Source organism: Hyla sarda, chromosome 3, assembly GCF_029499605.1.
Source record: "Hyla sarda isolate aHylSar1 chromosome 3, aHylSar1.hap1, whole genome shotgun sequence".
Classification (NCBI taxonomy): Eukaryota; Metazoa; Chordata; class Amphibia; order Anura; family Hylidae; genus Hyla; species Hyla sarda.
The window spans coordinates 36,908,078-36,926,692 of NC_079191.1; the positions used below are offsets into that span (position 1 = coordinate 36,908,078).

At 44.4% G+C, this 18,615-nt stretch overlaps 1 protein-coding gene and 1 long non-coding RNA gene across 5 annotated transcripts in view; one reads left to right on the forward strand and one right to left on the reverse strand.

Moving 5' to 3' along the window:
- LOC130361283 (uncharacterized) overlaps positions 1 to 1,408 on the forward strand; it is a 38,200-nt gene extending 36,792 nt beyond the window's left edge. Inside the window, exon 3 of the long non-coding RNA XR_008890944.1 lies at positions 8 to 1,408. This is a non-coding gene — a long non-coding RNA (uncharacterized LOC130361283). The remainder of the gene's footprint in view (positions 1 to 7) is intronic.
- Positions 1 to 18,615, reverse strand: part of SH3YL1 (SH3 and SYLF domain containing 1) — a 126,151-nt gene that overhangs the window by 3,963 nt on the left and 103,573 nt on the right. The window lies entirely within an intron of this gene.

Below are 18,615 nucleotides of genomic sequence, written 5' to 3' on the forward strand. Positions count from 1 at the left end.
CCAACAGCTGTACAGAAATTGGACACGGTCCATTAAGACAAGGAGATTTTTTGATGGTCGGCTTGGAACTCACAATGGATGACACAATGGAGAAAACGCGTCCAGCTACAATGACAACATGGAGAAACCATTAACAGCCAACACGAAGGATATAGAAAACAACCTCTCCAAAAGTGTATGCCAATGATCATTAAAAGGAAAACTCAAGGTATTGGCTAGACCAATGAACACAAGGTTCTCTGGTGATGTATGAAACCTGTTGTGTATTTGTCCACTCTTCTACATCAATTTTTTTTTACTTCTTCCCACTTACGTACAGAATCACGTCTATTTACAGATCCATCTACACCTACATACAGACTGCTCCAATCTATCACAGGAGCCAGAAGCGTTCAACACGAGTTTAATGTCCTTTAAGGGTACGTTCCCACACAGCGTATTTTGCTGCGTATTTGCTGCGTATTTGGTGCTGCGTATTTTCCTACCCATTGACTTCAACAGAGAAAATAAAATACGCAGCAGCAAATACGCCGTGTGGGAATGTACCCTAAAGGCGTACTCCACTGCTAGACATCTTATCACCTATCCAAAAGGATAGGGGATAAGATGTCTGATCCAGGGGGTCCCGCTGCTTTGGCCCCTTGCGCTCTCCCACAGCACCCGGCGTTCTAAACAAATACCGGGTTCCTGCGGCAGTGGTTGTGATGACCAGTTGATTTAAAAAAAAAATTCCACTGGAGTACCCCTTTAATAAGATGGGCAAACCTTTTTAATGGAATACTACTATTATACTATTTCAGGTGATTTTTTTCAGGATAAGTTATCTTGTGTGTGTACATGAATAGTAGCACTATTTCTGGCCATTACATAAACATGTATACAAGATTTTTCTTTACCATCAGATTGGTGTGCAGGCGTCATCTTTTATTTTCAGTTGTTGCTGAGTTAGTGAGTGGATCCGAACGTCTATGGTGTCTGCCATACACTGCAGACGCAGAACAGGTGATCGTGTACTTTTTTGTCTCTGTACACACCAGAAGAAGCAGCAGCAATGAGGCTGTGTTCACACTTCGGAATGTCCGCGTGGAAAATCTCTGCGGGCGCCTGCGACGGAACTGGGATCCCGAGGGCGCGGGTGGTTAATGAGGTTGTTACGGGCGAGAGCAGACGCTCACAGAACATACATCAGGTGCTGCAAAATCTCGTAAACCTCAAATGCCACTGGGAGGTGATGAAATGGCACGGAGGTGATGAAATGGCACGGAGGTACTATCTCTAAAAACTGTGACAAAATGTTTGTGGTAGCAGGCAGGAATGGACACACATTGCGGGAGAGGAACACACATCTTACGGGTAATGGTCAGAAATCCAGTGGGAGCGGGACTAAGAAAACAGTCCCACGCTGGTCTCTATGTGCAGTATCTTTGCTATCTCTCACCGCAGCTTCTGGTCTTACCACTTGCTCTCCCTCCCATCGACCTCCTCACCCCTCCCCTTTCCATAGACTTATATAAGCAGCTGGCAGTTTGATCTAAGAATGAACTGCAGGTCTGCAGAAGGGGAGACAGAGCTGCTTTTCAGAGGAAATTACAGATTAGTTGTAGTGGGAGGGAAGCTTGATAAGAGAAGGAAGAACATTTTTTTGTCTTATAAGATATTGTAAGTTTATTTTATTCTCATGTACTGTGAACAACGGAGACCATTTACGCAGCTATCCCAAGATTCAAAAGTCCACAAAACAGGTGATCTACTAGATGACTGGTGGGGTTATGACCACTGGGAATGCCACCAATCACAAGAATTTAAAGGGGTACTCCCCCCCTAGACATCTTATCCCCTATCCAAAGGATGCCCGCGATCTCGGTTGCAGCCCCCCAGACATCCGGTGCATGGAGTGAACTATGCTCCGTGCCGGATGACTAGCGATGAGGGACAGAGGCTAGTGACTGCACAGCCACGCCCTGCTCAGCCATGCCCCCTCAATGCAAGTCTTGGGACGCCACGAGCCTCCGGCGCTGCACCCTATCCCTTTGAATAAGGGATAAGATGTCTAGGGGTAGAATACCCCTTTAAGTCAAATGTCCCTCGTATGGAGTTGCATTTTTGGTCACCATTTAATTCATTCTCTATGGGAATTCCAAACAATTACTAGAACAGAGCTCAGAGGCTTACATAATGTTTCAGCAATCCTTAGAGGAAGATAAGATGTATACAGATACTTGACTCCTGTAAATATCCTAATAAGGATCTGGAGTTATTTACACATTAGCGGCCTCACAGCCGGATGAGGTTTGCTTTGGCAGAAGTTACTTTGGCTTGGATACATTGTTTATGCTATATTAGTCTGAAGAAAGTGGAAGATGATAATTTGAGAACGCCATTAATCATTACCCTATTCCGGGGTTGTTTGATCAGCGCCGTCTTATTACTGTGTGGTTATATTTCAGCTCAATCGCTCTTGGAAGAAGTATACGGTGTTAGTGTTATTTGCTTGCTCCTTCTGTAAACCAGAGCACATTCTATATTCCTAACTTATCCTAGGCAGTGGTACTATTACCGTTAGGATCTGGAAGAGCACACCATCATCCATCATGGCGTTGTTGTAAGGTTACCAATAAAGGATGAATGGTGTGGACCTCTTCTGCTGGGCCACCCCTATTATCATTGTCTATGGGGCCACTAAATATTTCCAAGTGCTAATGTCCTGGGGCCCCTTAGAAAATGATTGGAACACTGGCTGTGCAGGTACGGGCCATACCATTCATTATGGTGGTTGTAGTCTTTTATATACACCCTGTTCCAAATTATTATGCAGATTATATTTAAGTGGCACAAAGATTAAATAATTTGTTTTTCAGTTTAACTCATGGATGACATTGTGTCTCAGGGATCTTTTGATCACTGAAAACAATCTTGGACACCTGTGATAATTAGATTACCAGATGAGCCCAATTTAAGGAAAAACTACTAAAAGGTGGGTGTTCCACATTATTAAGCAGACACCATTTTCAAGCAATATGGGGAAGAAAAAGGATCTCTCTGCTGCCGAAAAGAGTGAAATAGTTCAATGCCTTGGACAAGATATGAAAACATTAGACATTTCATGAAAACTTAAGCGTGATCATCGCACTATTAAGAAATTTGTGGCTGATTCAGAGCACAGACTGGTTCGTGCAGATAAAGGCACATTGAGGAATACTTCTGCCAGATCCATGCATCAGATAAGAGAGCAGCTGCTAAAATACCATTACATAGCAGCAAACAGATATTTGAAGCTGCTGGTGCCTCTGGAGTCCCACAGACTTCAAGGTGTAGAGTTCTCCAGAGTCTTACAACTGTGCATAAACCTTCTATTCGGCCACCACTAACCAATGCTCACAAGCAGAAATGGCTGCATTGGGCAGAAAAATTCATGAAGACTAATTTTCAAACAGTCCTGTTCACTAATGAGTACCGTGCAACCCTGCATAGTCCAGATGGATGGAGTAGTGGATGGTTGGTGGATGGCCACCCTGTTCCAACAAGGCTGCAACGTCAGCAAGGCGGTTGTGGAATCATGTTCTGGGCCAGAATCATGGGAAGAGAGCTGGTCAGCCCCTTTAATGTCCCCAAACGTGTAAAGATGACCACTGCAAAGTATGTGAAGTTTCTGACTGACCACTTTCTTCCTTGATATAGAAGTAAGAACTATGCTTTCCGTCATAAAATCACCTTCATGCATGACAATGCACCATCTCATGCTGCAAAGAATACCTCTGTATCAATGGCTGCTATGGGGTTAAAAGGAAAGAAAGTCATGGTGTGGCCTCCATCCTCCCGTGACCTCAATCCTCAATATTGATAACCTTTGGAGCATACTCAAGCAAAAGATCTATGAGGGAGGGAGGCAGTTTGCATCCAAACAGCAGCTCTGGGAGGCTATTCTGACATCTTGCAAACAAATTCAAGCAAACAAATCACAAGTTCATTGGAGCTCAGCCTCCCCTTCCCCTGTAGAATGGACTCTTCACAGGTTACAGAGCATGCTTAGAGACCTGTCCCATACAAAAGAGGGTCTGGAAATGTTCTCTGTGCCTAAGTCAGTGGGGTTTTCTGTAAAACATATCACTAAATACTGTAAAAAAAATAAGAATTAAATTACAAATCACAAAATAAAAAACAGATTAGAACAAAAAAAAAAAAAAAAAAACAACATGTTTCCATATCCGGCTGTCTGGCTGTATTTGGTAAAAAGAAATCTGAGTCTATTGGTATGTGAGAACATTATCTCACACAAGATGGTGCTAAAGGGTCACACAACCGGAACAAAGAGATTTCCTTCTGGCAGTAATTCAGTGTTTTCCCAAACTGTGTGTCTCCAGCTGTTGAAAACTACAACTCCCAGCATGCCCGGACAGCCGTTGGCTGTCCGGGCATGCTGGGAGCTGTAGTTTTGCAACAGTTGGAGGCACACTGTTTGGAAAACACTGTAGTAACGTGTATCTACTGTGAATCAGCAAACCTGGAGCAACCATAAATTCTTATTTATACGAGTTACCGTATTTTTCGCCCTATAGGACGCACCGGCGTATAAGACGCACCCTATTTTTAGGTGCAAAATCTAAAAAATTAAAGATTTTGAACCCAATAGTGGTCTTCAACCTGCGGACCTCCAGATGTTGCAAAACTACAACTCCCAGCATGCCCGGACAGCCGTTGGCTGTCCGGGCATGCTGGGCGTTGTAGTTTTGCAACATCTGGAGGTCCGCGGATTGAAGACCACTGCATAGGAGGTAATACTCACGTGTCCCCGCCGCTCCGGACCCGTCACCGCTGGCCTGGATGTCGCTCCATCGCTGTCGCCGTGTCCCCGTCGCTCCGGAACGTCTCTGCTGCCGGCCGGGTATCCTCGCTCTCCGTCATCACGTCGTTACGCACGCCGACGCATGTACGCGACAATGTGATGACGAGGAAGGAGAGCGCCGTCCATACAGGGGATCCCTGAACGGAGAAGACACCGAGGAGGCAGGTAAGGTCCCTCCCGGTGTCCTGTAAGCACTAACCCGGCTATTCAGTATGGCTGTTCGGGACCACCGCGGTGAAATCGCGGCGGTCCCGAACAGCCCGACTGAAAAGCCGGGTTAGCGTCACTTTCCCTTCAGACGTGGTGGTCAGCTTTGATCGCCGCATCTGAAGGGTTAATACAGGGCATCACCGCGATCGGTGATGTCCTGTATTAGCCGCGGGTCCCGGCCGTTGATGGCCGCAGGGACCGCCGCGATAGGGGTGTATTCGCCGTATAAGACGCACCGACTTTCCCCCCCCCAGTTTTGGGGAAGTAAAAGTGCGTCTTATACGGCGAAAAATACGGTATTCTTCTCAAAGAGATTTTCTGGAGGTTAAACAAATCCCGTGGACCAATGTATTTGCTCATTGATCATTATAAACCTTATCTTATTCTCATAGTTTATTATACCATTTGCTGTAGATCTAATCACGTAATAGTGATGTAACTCTCCCGCACATTTCTGCGTCTTAAAGTCTTGCAGTAAGAAGTCGGCTTCATTCTAAGTATTCTTAGTTCTGAGAACAATATCAGAGCTTCCCAGCACAAATCCTCAGATGAGGGAACATAACCAGCATCTAATCCCGCAGCTCGCCTCCTCCCTAGTCAGCGCCGTTCACACTGCTGACTTGAAGATAATGAAGCGAGGATTGGATTACAAAAGGGCCGTGTAGTAGAAATCCTCGCTGGGAATTATTATGTTACAGATGTTTTTGCTGCATACAATAGATCCTGCATCAGAACCGTGATTCATTCCTTAGTGACTGGAAGGAGGACTAAAGAAGAGAGAGAGGATGAAACAAAAGAGTCTTCACAATACTGAGCATTAATATGTGCTGGATGAATCAGTATGGTTAAATGGGCACTGTCAGATTCAAAAACTCTTTATATGCTGTGCGTCAAAACATTAAAGGGGTATTCCAGTGAAAAACGATTTTTTTCATATCACCTGTCTCCAGAAAGCTAATCAGATTTGTAAATTACTTTTATTATATATTTTTTTAATACTACTAGTACTTATCAGCTACTAAAGTTTAGTTGCTCTTTTCCATCTGATCACAGTGCTCTCTGCTGACACCTCTGTCTGTCTCAGGAACTGTCCAGAGTAGGAGCAAATCCCCAAAGCAAACCTCTCCTGCTCTGGACAGTTCCTGACATGGACAGAAAAGAACTCAACTTCAGCAGCTGATAAGTACTGGAAGGATTAATATTATTTACTAGAAGTAATTTACAAATCTGTTTAACTTTCTGGAGCCAGTTGATATGAAACAAACAAAATAAAAAGTATATTCCTTTAACCTTTCTAATATACACAATAAAAAATGTTATCTCCTTTTGATAGAAATCATGGCTTGTAAAGAAAGACCACTAGGGGTCTCCATACCAGCATCATCTTTGTCCCAGCTGAAGCACAGACTGGGTCAGAGTCCAGGAAGTGAGGTTGGATGCTCGGAATTTCAAATGTTCAAGTTATTTTGTTAATTTATTTCTTCTTACAGGTGGAAAATGTACTACTCCCCCTCCTACCCACTAAGTGCGAAGGCTGGGGAGTGAAGCTCCCAAACAGCTAGGCTAGAAACCAGTTCTATTTATACAGGGAAGGGGGAAGTACATCAATATGGTGGGGGCATAGGGTAGAATGGAAAAGGGTCATCACTTCTCTGTAGCAATCTTATTTATCTATCAATAAGAATTTAGCTCTGGTTACGACATCCATCATTGGCTTATTTACAGTTTTAACCTTTCGGGTAGGATCACACGGAGCGCATCCGTAGCGTATTTATTGCTGCGGATGCTCCGACTGCAGTCACAAAAGTAAGCTACGAACGGACACACAGAGCTACCCAGCCGTAGCAGGGAGCTCGCTCTTGTGACTGCCGCTCGCACATCCCCAGCGTTAAATATTTTGCAGATGTGCTCCGTGTGACCCCACACTTCCTAAGATTATTTTGAGATTACTTCCAAGCAAGTAAATCTGTTTCGTATTATTTTAGAACCTGTCGAACTTCTCTTATGTCTTTGAGTACGTTAAAAAAAAAAAAAAAAAAAATGGAACGGTGTGAAATATTCGGCCCCCTTGAACTTTTTGACCTTTTGCCACATTTCAGGCTTCAAAACATAAAGATATAAAACTGTCATTTTTTTTGTGAAGAATCAACAACAAGTGGGACACAATCATAAGGTGGAACGAAATTTATTGGATGTTTCAAACTTTGTTAACAAATAAAAACTGAAAAATTGGGCGTGCAAAATTATTCAGCCCCTTTAATTTCAGTGCAGCAAACTCTCTCCAGAAGTTCAGTGACTATCTCTGAATGATCCAATGTTGACCTAAATGACTAATGATGATAAATAGAATCCACCTGTGTGTACTCAAGTCTCCGTATAAATGCACCTGCACTGTGATATCTCAGAGGTCCGTTTAAAGAGCAGAGAGCATCATGAAGAACAAGGAACACACCAGGCAGGTCCGAGATACTGTTGTGGAGAAGTTAAAAGCCGGATTTGGATACAAAAAGATTATACAAAAAGATTGCTCAAACTTTAACCATCCCAAGGAGCACTGTGCAAGCGATAATATTGAAATGGACGGAGTATCAGACCAATGCAAATCTAAGAAGACCTGGCCGTCCCACAACAATTTCAAGGAGAAGACTGATCAGAGATGCAGCCAAGAGGCCCTGGATGAACTGCAGAGATCTACAGCTGAGGTGGGAGATTCTGTCCATAGGACAACAATCAGTCATATACTGCACAAATCTGGCCTTTATGGAAGAGGGGCAAGAAGAAAGCAATTTCTTCAAGATATCAATAAAAAGTGTTGTTTAAAGTTTGCCACAAGCCACCTAGGAGACACCAAACATGTGGAAGAAGGTGCTCTGGTCAGATGAAACCAAAATCCAACTTTTTGGCAACAATGCAAAACTTTATATTTGGCATAAAAGCAACACAGCTCATCACCCTGAACACACCATCCCCACTGTCAAACATGGTGGTGGCAGCATCATGGTTTGGGCTTTTCTTCAGCAGGGACAGGGAAAATGGTTAAAATTGATGGGAAGATGGATGGAGCCAAATACAGGACCATTCTGGAAGAAAACCTGAAGGAGTCTGCAAAAGACCTGAGACTGGGACGGAGATTTGTCTTCCAACAAGACAATGATCAGAAACATTAAAGCAAAATCTACAATGGAATGGTTCACAAATAAACGTATCCAGGTGTTAGAATGGCCAAGTCAAAGTCCAGACCTGAATCCAATCGAGAATCTGTGGAAAGAACTGAAAACTGCTGTTCACAAACGCTCTCCATCCAACCTCACTGAGCTCCAGCTGTTCACAAACACTCTCCATCCAACCTCACTGAGCTCCAGCTGTTCACAAACGCTCTCCATCCAACCTCACTGAGCTCCAGCTGTTCACAAACGCTCTCCATCCAACCTCACTGAGCTCCAGCTGTTCACAAACGCTCTCCATCCAACCTCACTGAGCTCCAGCTGTTCACAAACGCTCTCCATCCAACCTCACTGAGCTCCAGCTGTTCACAAACGCTCTCCATCCAACCTCACTGAGCTCCAGCTGTTCACAAACACTCTCCATCCAACCTCACTGAGCTCCAGCTGTTCACAAACGCTCTCCATCCAACCTAACTGAGCTCCAGCTGTTTTGCAAGGAGGAATGGGCAAAAATTTCAGTCTCTCGATGTGCAAAACTGATAGAGACATACCCCAAGCGACTTACAGCTGTAATCGCAGCAAAAGGTGGCGCTACAAAGTATTAACTTAAGGGGGCTGAATAATTTTGCACGCCAAATTTTTCAGTTTTTTTATTTGTTAAAAAAGTTTGAAATATCCAATACATTTCATTCCACCTCATGATTGTGTCCCACTTGTTGTTGATTCTTCACCAAAAATTACAATTGTATATCTTTATGTTTGAAGCCTGAAATGTGGCAAAAGGTCGAAAAGTTCAAGGGGGCCGAATACTTTCACTATGCACTGTAACTATAATATATATTCATACCCTGTTAGAGCTTTATGACTGAATACCTTTGGCGCTGGGATCGGTCTCATTATAACCTCCATAGATCCTCCAGTGTCCGAGGTGCTGACAGCTCTATATGCCGATGCTTAAAAAAATTTGGAAATTCCTTGCAGTCCTGCAACTTATTATCTGGACACTGTTGGAGTATTTTAGACGATATTACTGATCTTACCCATTAAAGTTGACCTTATATACAGCGTTGAATAGAATTAACCCTTTGATGACGCAGCGATTTTTCGTTTTTGCATTTCTTTTTTTTTCCTCCTTGCCTTTTAAAAATCCATAACTTTAATTTTTCCCATCTACAGACCCATATGAGGGCTTGTTGTACGTGGGACCAATTATATTTTGTAAAAACATCATTCATTTAACCACAAAATATACAGCAAAGCCCCCCGAAATTATTGTGGGGCGAGATTGGAAAAAAAAAATACAACAAAAATAAAAACAACATGATGCTACTTTTAGGGGGTTTTGTTCCTATGTAGTGCACTTTATGGTTAAAAAAACAGGTTATCTTTATCCTGTAGGTCCATGTGATCACAACAATGCCCCATTTTGTTTTGCTTTATTTTCTACCTAAAAAAAAGGAGTACTCCGCTACTAGACATCTTATCCCCTATCCAAAAGATAGCTGGGGCCCCCCGCGATCTCCCGTAGCACCCGGCATTGTAAACAAACGCATATGGGTCTGTAGATTCACGGGCAACGGTGCCGTTTCGCACAGCAAGCGCTTCGACTGGCCCACAAGTGGGCCAGTCGAAGCGCTTGCTGCGCGAAACGGCACTGTTGCCTGTAAATTTATCCCCAAACCTTTGTCCGTCCTTCCTGTTCTGTATGCACCCTTGTGTATTTGTTTGAATAAAGTACGCTGATGGTGAGTGCCCTGCATTTCTTTCTTATACATAATTTACTATATCATTATTGCAAGCGCAGTGAGTACCACCTAACAGGTGAGCTGCCGGGATCTTTATTGGAACCACTCCTAGGGGCGTTGTAAATCACTAGCAGTGCTGAGTTAATCATTGGATGTATGTGTACACTTTAAAGGGGTATTCCAGGATTTTTTTTTATTTGACTATGTTACAGGGGCTGTAAAGTTAGTGTAGTTCATAATATAGTGTTTGTACCTGTGTGTGATGGTTTTCTCACAATTCTTCTGTGATTTTCACTCCAATATTTATTTTTATCAGCATACAAAATGACTGTTGTCTCAGATTTTTCCCAGCTTGCAATGCGGCCGAGACCTGACTCACTAGTCAGCTGATGACAGGGAGCCTGTCTGCTTCAATGGGTGGAGAGATCAATCTGCAACTAATGCAAAAGCTGTAGGCACCCTGATTGAAAACCACAGGTCTTTTGTTTCAATAGGTGGGGTGGCTGATGTGTGGGAGGGAGGAAAATAGAATTGTGGGATTTGTAGTCAAAAAAAGAAAAGTGAAACAAGAAATACAAGTTCACAAAAAGCTAGCCACAGTGTTATGGTAATTTCACAACATAGACATTTAGCCCCAAGACAAACGCAGATTATCCTAAGCATGTCCATTACTGTCTGCCAGGTACGTACTAAAATCACCTTATGGTGGAGAGCCCCTTTAAATTATACTTATCCCCTATTCATAGAACACCCACTACTTCAAGTGACCCATGGTTGCCCTAGTGGTTGGACCCCCACTGGACAGTTGTTCGTGGGACGACCCTTTTAACACCTTATAGAAATATCCATGACAACATTTATTTCAGTCTTAAAGTGGTACTCCGGTGGAAAACTTTTTTAAATTTTTTTTTTTATCAACTGGTGCCAGAAGGTTAAACAGATTTGTAAATTACTTCTATTAAAAAATCTTAATCCTTCCAGTACTTATTATCTGCTGAATACTACAGAGGAAATTATTTTCTTTTTGGAACACAGTGCTCTCTGCTGACATCTCTGTCCATTTTAGGAACTGTCCAGAGCAGCATATGTTTTCTATGGGGATTTCCTCCTACTCTGGACAGTTCTTAAAATGGACAGAGATGTCAGCAGAGAGCACTGTGTTCCAAAAAGAAAATTTCCTCTGTAGTAGTCAGCAGCTGATAAGTACTGGAAGGATTAAGATTTTTTAATAGAAGTAATTTACAAATCTTATGTAAAGTAGAAATAGATAGTGGCAGTGGCACCTAACGGTATATTGAAAAAATGCAACAATGTCTATAATAGAGGTCCCACAGATAGCAAACTATAGTGGTAGTCCATGTACATTCAAAATGTCCTGCGTAACAGTGGTGCCAGGACAGAACCAATGCAAACAAGACAAGGCTAGTAACAAAGAAAAGGGGGCCCGGCAACTCACGGTTAGACGCTAGCTGCTAATCGGCTTGAAGTCCGTCCATGGGGCAGAGGTAAGTGCGGGAAGCTCAGGAAGCGATTAACCGGTTGAAATCAACCCTTTTCTTTGTTACTAGTAATTTACAAATCTGTTTAACTTTATGGCACAAGTTCATTAAAAAAAAAAAAAAAAAGGGAAAAACTTTTTCCACCGGAGTACCCCTTTAACATTTGGGAAAAAACTTCCCATAAGCAGCTAGAACATTTAAGGCCTGAACATCTGTCAAATCGCAGCACTAATCAAGACGTTACATAGAAGTCTTCAGAGGATATTTTGCAAAGAACATCCAAATATGAATAGTTACTGTCCTTAACATACCACCTGCACATCCGACAGATAGAGATACTGAGGGGAATCTGGACCACCAGGGAGATATTTTATTGTGAAAAACAACAAAACTAAATTCCGGAAAGTAGAGATTATACACGTTTCCTCATATTCACAAACATTACTAAAATAGGGAAAATAATAGAAAACACAGACAATCTGATATAGGAATATGAGGACCCTTCCCTCTTTTACTGCTGTCACGCCCCCTCCCATAGACTTGCATTGAGGAGGCATAGCCGTGATGTCATGAGGGGCGTGGCCAACCCCCGCAGCGCGAAAACAGCCTTCGAAAGATTTCCTTTCAAATGCTGGCCAGTGGAGTGCCCCTTTAAACCAAATTAATTTGCTGTGTGTAGACTTACATATTCTTATACCTAGTGATAAGTGAACTGGTTGAAATTTCACTGAAGGGGCTCAGTAGTGTGTGTGCTATAAACACTCACCAGCTACCCATTCATGTCTGTGACCTGGTCCTCTTTGGCTTCTAGTGACCATTTACTGATCACTAGAGGCTGCTAGGTTTTTCTCTACAACACTCTAGTGACCAGGAGACTGCACACAGGGCCCCGTGACAGTACATTATACGCTGCCTCCTTGATTCCGAACATCCCATGCTACAGGTATAAAAACTGACTGACAGAGGAGGGTTTCTGGGGACAGGTGAAGCATACACTTACCTGTCCGGTGCGTATGCTCCACCCTGCCTTGCATCTAACAGCCTGCCCCCTGCCTTCTGTCTGTGGTAGTGCGAGAAAGTGGAGGTACGCAATGTACTGGAAGAGGGAAGCTCTGTCCCTCCTCCTCTAGTATATGCTGCTGAGTTTGGGGGACATGCTGAATGGGGACACTAGATGGATGGGGGACAAGCTGTGGGAGAGGGGGCAGTGGATGGATGGGGATATGCTGAGCAGGGGGGCAGTGGATGGATGGGGATATGCTGAGCAGGGGGGCAGTGGATGGATGGGGATATGCTGAGGGGGGGGGGGGGCAGTGGATGGATGGGGATATGCTGAGCAGGGGGGACTTGATTGATGTGGGAAATACTGGGGGGGGGGCACTGGGTGGATGTGGACATGCTGATAAGGGGAAACTAAATGGATGGGGGACATGCACATTGACTTTCCACATGGCCCACAAGACTTTAGCTGCGTCCTTGGGTTTGGGTCAGCTGTGGATTTCCATAGATGTTAATGTGCACATGTGCTAAGCCAGAGCTACACGCATGTATGTGTTTGTTTGTTTGCATAGGTGATCGCTGGTTGTACAACCCTGGATAAATATTAATAAACTACAAATGCTGACCTTTAAGAGTCTGAATCCCGCAGGTAAATCTATCTCAATCATTTATGGTGACACGGACCCTTTGCCTTGAATGTTCTGTCTGTTTTTTTCCCTGAATACCATGTATTATACATCATTATCTGATAACACTCAAAATGCTTTCAAGCATGACTCCATTAGAAGGGGTTTCCCCTGACAAGACCAAAGATAATCCAGATTAGCTTTATAGATTGGTCTTCCCAGGCCGCAACAGGAAGAAACCCCGTCTGTGCACGCTATAAATAAAAAAGGATTAAACCAGATCAACACTACATTAACATTTCCTAAAGCGGTGAAATAACTGGGTGCAAAGGGAGAAAAAGGAAAAACTTCCCTGGATGTTGGAATTATAGTTAGACTGAGTCCACATCGTGTTGGGACTTTTGTTTATAATGCTCTGCAAAATTGGTCACAAGCGGAAACCATCAGCCTCCTATAGACCCCACTGACATAGCTTAGTACATTGCATTCTACTAAGACAGTGGTCTCCCAATTGTGGATCTCCAGATATTGCAAAATTACAACTCCCAGCATCCCGAAGAGGTTCAATGTTTCAAAGGACAGGCTTCACTCAGAACAGGCCTCACCATGGTCAACCAAAGAAGTTAAGTGCACGTGCTCAGCGTCATATTCAGAGATATTCTTTAGAAAATAGTCATATGAGTGCTATCAGGATTTCTGCAGAGGTTTAAGGGGTGAAAGGTTAGCCTGTCAGTGCTCAGACCATAGCTGCACACTGCACCAATTTGGTCGGCATGACTGTTGTTCCAGGAGGAAGCCTCTTCTAAAGATGGAGCACAAGAAAGGATGCCAACCGTTTGCTGAAGACATGCAGACTAAGGACAAAGATTTCTGGAACCATGTGCTGTGGTCCGATGAGAACAAGATAACCTTATTTGTTTCAGATGGTGTCAAACGTGTGGCGGAAACCAGGTGAGGAGTACAAAGACTATAATGAGGAGTACAAAGACCCATAATGTAGATTAAACTTCACATTTAATAGGACTGTATTAAAGAAGTACTCCAGGATCTGAAAACTTATCCCCTATCCTAGGGATGAGTTTCAGATTGCGGGGGTCCAACCACTGGGACCCCCCACTATCTCCTGTACCGGGCACCGGCAGTCCGCACAAAGGGCATGTCGGCCAATGCAAGTGGAGACCGACAACCCCCCTAAATGCAGTGCTAAGGCACAGCTGGAGATTGCCAAATGCAGCACTCGTTGAATTAAGGGGCCGTGCTGGCCACCGCTTCGTCTGGTGGTCGACACACTCCCTTTCTGCAGACTGCCAGGGCCACATACCGGAGATTGCAGAGGGTACCGCTGGGACCCCCCCACAATCTAACACTTATCCTCTATCCTTAGTATAGGGAATAAGTTTTCAGATCCTTTAAAATATGGACAAAAAACATAATACACTAAAAGAAAAAGAAAAAAGCCATATTTTAATACAGACCTATTAAATGTGAAGTTTTAATCTACTACTTTGGGAGCTGGACATTCTCTTCATTTCAAGTTGTCTATCCATGGGAGACCAAGCTCTACAGCTGCTACAGCTGCTACATGCCAGTTTTGTCCTTGGAACCCATTCACATTGGGTGGTGAGCTGGGTTGGGTTTTTTTCATTTTTTTTTTTTTTTTTTTTTTATATTGATACCAACAAAGCGATATCAATTTACTTAGTGAACATTCCTATATGAACTATCATCTGGGTTTCAAGTGAAATTAGAATTTATATACAGGAATTGGCCATCACTATATTGGAAAAGCCTCTTCGTGATCCATATAAAGCAGAGTTCTGAGTGACTAGAAATAAATGTTTTGTGCATTACCCTGTACTGTATATATATAATATATATATATATATATATATTACTATCTGAATACCTTTCTTGTAATATACGAGCACCACTAATTTTGCAGTCAGTTTAAGTAGTGATTTCTAGGACCTTTCTCCTCAATGCCATTTATTTATAGGTATTTGGCTTCACACAATTGCAGAAAATGAGCAAAAATTTGCAGCTGGCTGTTCAAGCATACTGCGAGTTGAAGTTCTGCAACATCTTGAGATCTCCAGCTTGAAGACCCAGGCTTTACAGTAAGCCCCATGGACATAGGCCAATAGACTGGAGCTGACCCTATAAAATGGGGTACAATGAGGAACTGAACTTATCAGACAGGATAGGAACTAAGTGTCTGGGACGCTCCATGATCTCCTGTACAGGACTCATCCTACTTATTCATCCTTGGCGCCCTTCAGCAAGTGAGCAGGTGATGGTCCGCTCAGCCAATCACCAGTTGAGGAGGGACATTGGTTAGTTTGGAGACCCCTGCCCTACAGCCCTATTTATACTAAATTAGTCAAAGCTCTTTAAAATCTTCTGATTTAAAATAAAGTTACTTAACCCTACTCCAGTGGAAAATAATTTATTTTAAATCAGCTGCTGTTTACTACAAAGTTCTTTTCTTTTTTAATTTCTTTTCTGTCTGACTACAGTACAGGTTTGCTATGGGGATTTTCTCCTACTCTGGACAGTTCCCGACATGGACAGAGGTGTCAGCAGAGAGCACTGTGGTCAGACAAAGAAAATTCAAAAAGAAATTAACTTTCTTTGCAGTATATGTCACGATTCGGCTGGCTGGAGGTGGATCCTCTGTGCCAGAGAGGGATTGGCGTGGACCGTGTTGGTGGACCGGTTCTAAGTTGCTACTGGTATTCACCAGAGCCCGCCGCAAAGCGGGATGGTCTTGCAGCGGCGGTAGCAACCAGGTCGTATCCACTAGCAACGGCTCAACCTCTCTGACTGCTGAAGATAAGCGCGGTACAAGGGAGCAAGGTCGGACGTAGCAGAAGGTCAGGGCAGGCAGCAAGGATCGTAGTCAGGGGCAACGGCAGGAGGTCTGGAACACAGGCTAGGAACATACAAGGGAACGCTTTCACTGGCACAATGGCAACAAGATCCGGCGAGGGAGTGCAGGGGAAGTGAGGTATAAGTAGGGAGTGCACAGGTGAACATACTGATTAAGCCTGCTGCGCCAATCAGTGGCGCAGTGGCCCTTTAAATTGCAGAGACCCGGCGCGCGCGCGCCCTAAGGAGCGGGGCCGCGCGCGCCGGGACAAGACAGACGGGGAACGGGTCAGGTACGGGAGCCGGGATGCGCATCGCGAGCGGGCGCCTCCCGCATCGCATCCCGGCTGGGAGAGATATTGCAGCGCACCAGGTCAGCAGGTCTGACCGGGGCTCTGCGAATGAGAGGATGCTGCGAGCGTTCCGGGGAGGAGCGGGGACCCGGAGCGCTCGGCGTAACAGTACCCCCCCCCTTGGGTCTCCCCCTCTTCTTGGGGCCTGAGAACCTGAGGATAAGACTTTTGTCTAGGATGTTGTCCTCAGGTTCCCAGGATCTCTCCTCTGGGCCACAGTTTTCCCAATCCACTAAAAAAAATCTTTTACCTCTCACAGTCTTGGAGGCCAGAATCTCCTTCATAGAGAAGACGTCAGATGAACCGGAAACAGGAGTGGGAGAAACAACTTTGGGAGAGAAGCGGTTAATGATGAGTGGTTTAAGGAGAGAGACATGGAAGGCATTGGGAATACGGAGAGAAGGAGGAAGAAGGAGTTTGTAAGAGACAGGGTTAATCTGGCACAAGATTTTGAAAGGACCAAGATAGCGTGGTCCCAGTTTGTAACTGGGGACACGAAAGCGGACATATTTAGCGGAGAGCCATACCTTGTCTCCGGGAGCAAAAATGGGGGGAGTTCTTTTTTTATCAGCAAATCCTTTCATCCGGGATGAAGCCTGTAAAAGAGAATTTTGGGTTTCTTTCCATATGGTGGAAAGATCACGAGTCACTTCATCCACAGCGGGCAAACCAGAGGGCAAGGGAGTAGGGAGGGGAGGAAGAGGGTGACGGCCGTACACCACGAAAAATGGGGATTTAGCAGAAGATTCGGAGACTCTGAAGTTGTATGAGAATTCGGCCCATGGTAGAAGATCTGCCCAGTCATCCTGGCGGGAGGAAACAAAATGCCGTAAATAGTCACCCAGGACCTGATTAATTCTTTCTACTTGCCCATTGGATTGGGGATGATAAGAAGAAGAGAAGTTTAATTTGATCTTGAGCTGTTTACAGAGGGCCCTCCAGAATTTAGACACGAATTGGACGCCACTATCCGAGACGATATGCGTGGGCAAACCGTGAAGGCGAAAAATGTGTACAAAAAATTGCTTTGCCAACTGAGGCGCTGAAGGAAGACCAGGAAGAGGAATAAAATGTGCCATCTTGGAAAATCGATCAACGACCACCCAAACAACTGTGTTGCCACAGGATGAGGGCAAGTCCGTAATAAAGTCCATACCAATCTGTGACCAAGGCTGTTCAGGAACGGGCAGAGGATGAAGAAGACCAGCAGGCTTCTGGCGAGGAGTCTTATCCCGGGCACAGACAGTACAGGCCCGCACGAAATCAACAACATCAGTCTCCAGAGTCGGCCACCAATAAAATCGAGAGATGAGTTGCAAGGATTTTTTGATGCCCGCATGGCCTGCGAGGTGGGAGGAGTGTCCCCATTTGAGAATCCCGAGACGCTGGCGTGGAGAAACGAAGGTCTTCCCTGGAGGAGTTTGCCTGATGGAAGCTGGAGAAGTGGAGATCAGACAGTCCAGAGGAATGATATTTTGCGGAGAGACCTCTACTTCAGAGGCATCAGAAGAACGAGAGAGGGCATTGGCCCTAATGTTCTTGTCAGCAGGGCGAAAATGGATTTCAAAGTTAAAACGGGCAAAGAACAACGACCACCTAGCCTGGCGAGGGTTCAGTCGTTGGGCAGACTGGAGATAGGAGAGATTCTTGTGATCAGTGTATATGATAATTGGAAATTTTGATCCCTCCAGCAGGTGCCTCCATTCCTCAAGCGCCAATTTAATGGCCAGTAGTTCTCGATCACCAATGGAGTAGTTTCTCTCCGCCGGAGAGAAGGTCCTAGAAAAAAAACCACAAGTAACAGCATGCCCGGAAGAATTTTTGTGTAGAAGGACAGCTCCAGCTCCCACAGAGGAGACATCTACCTCCAATAGAAAGGGTTTAGATGGGTCAGGTCTGGAGAGCACGGGAGCAGAAGAAAAGGCAGACTTGAGATGTTTAAATGCGTCTTCCGCTTGGGGAGACCAGGACTTAGGATTGGCATTTTTCTTGGTTAAAGCCACGATAGGGGCCACAATAGTGGAGAAGTGTGGGATGAATTGTCTGTAATAATTGGCGAACCCCAAAAAACGTTGGATAGCACGGAGTCCAGAGGGGCGTGGCCAATCTAAGACGGCAGAAAGTTTATCTGGGTCCATTTGTAGTCCCTGGCCAGAGACCAAGTATCCTAGGAAAGGAAGAGATTGACATTCAAAGAGACATTTCTCCATTTTGGCATAAAGTTGATTGTCCCGAAGTCTCTGAAGAACCATGCGGACATGCTGGCGGTGTTCTTCTAAGTTGGCAGAAAAAATCAGAATATCGTCCA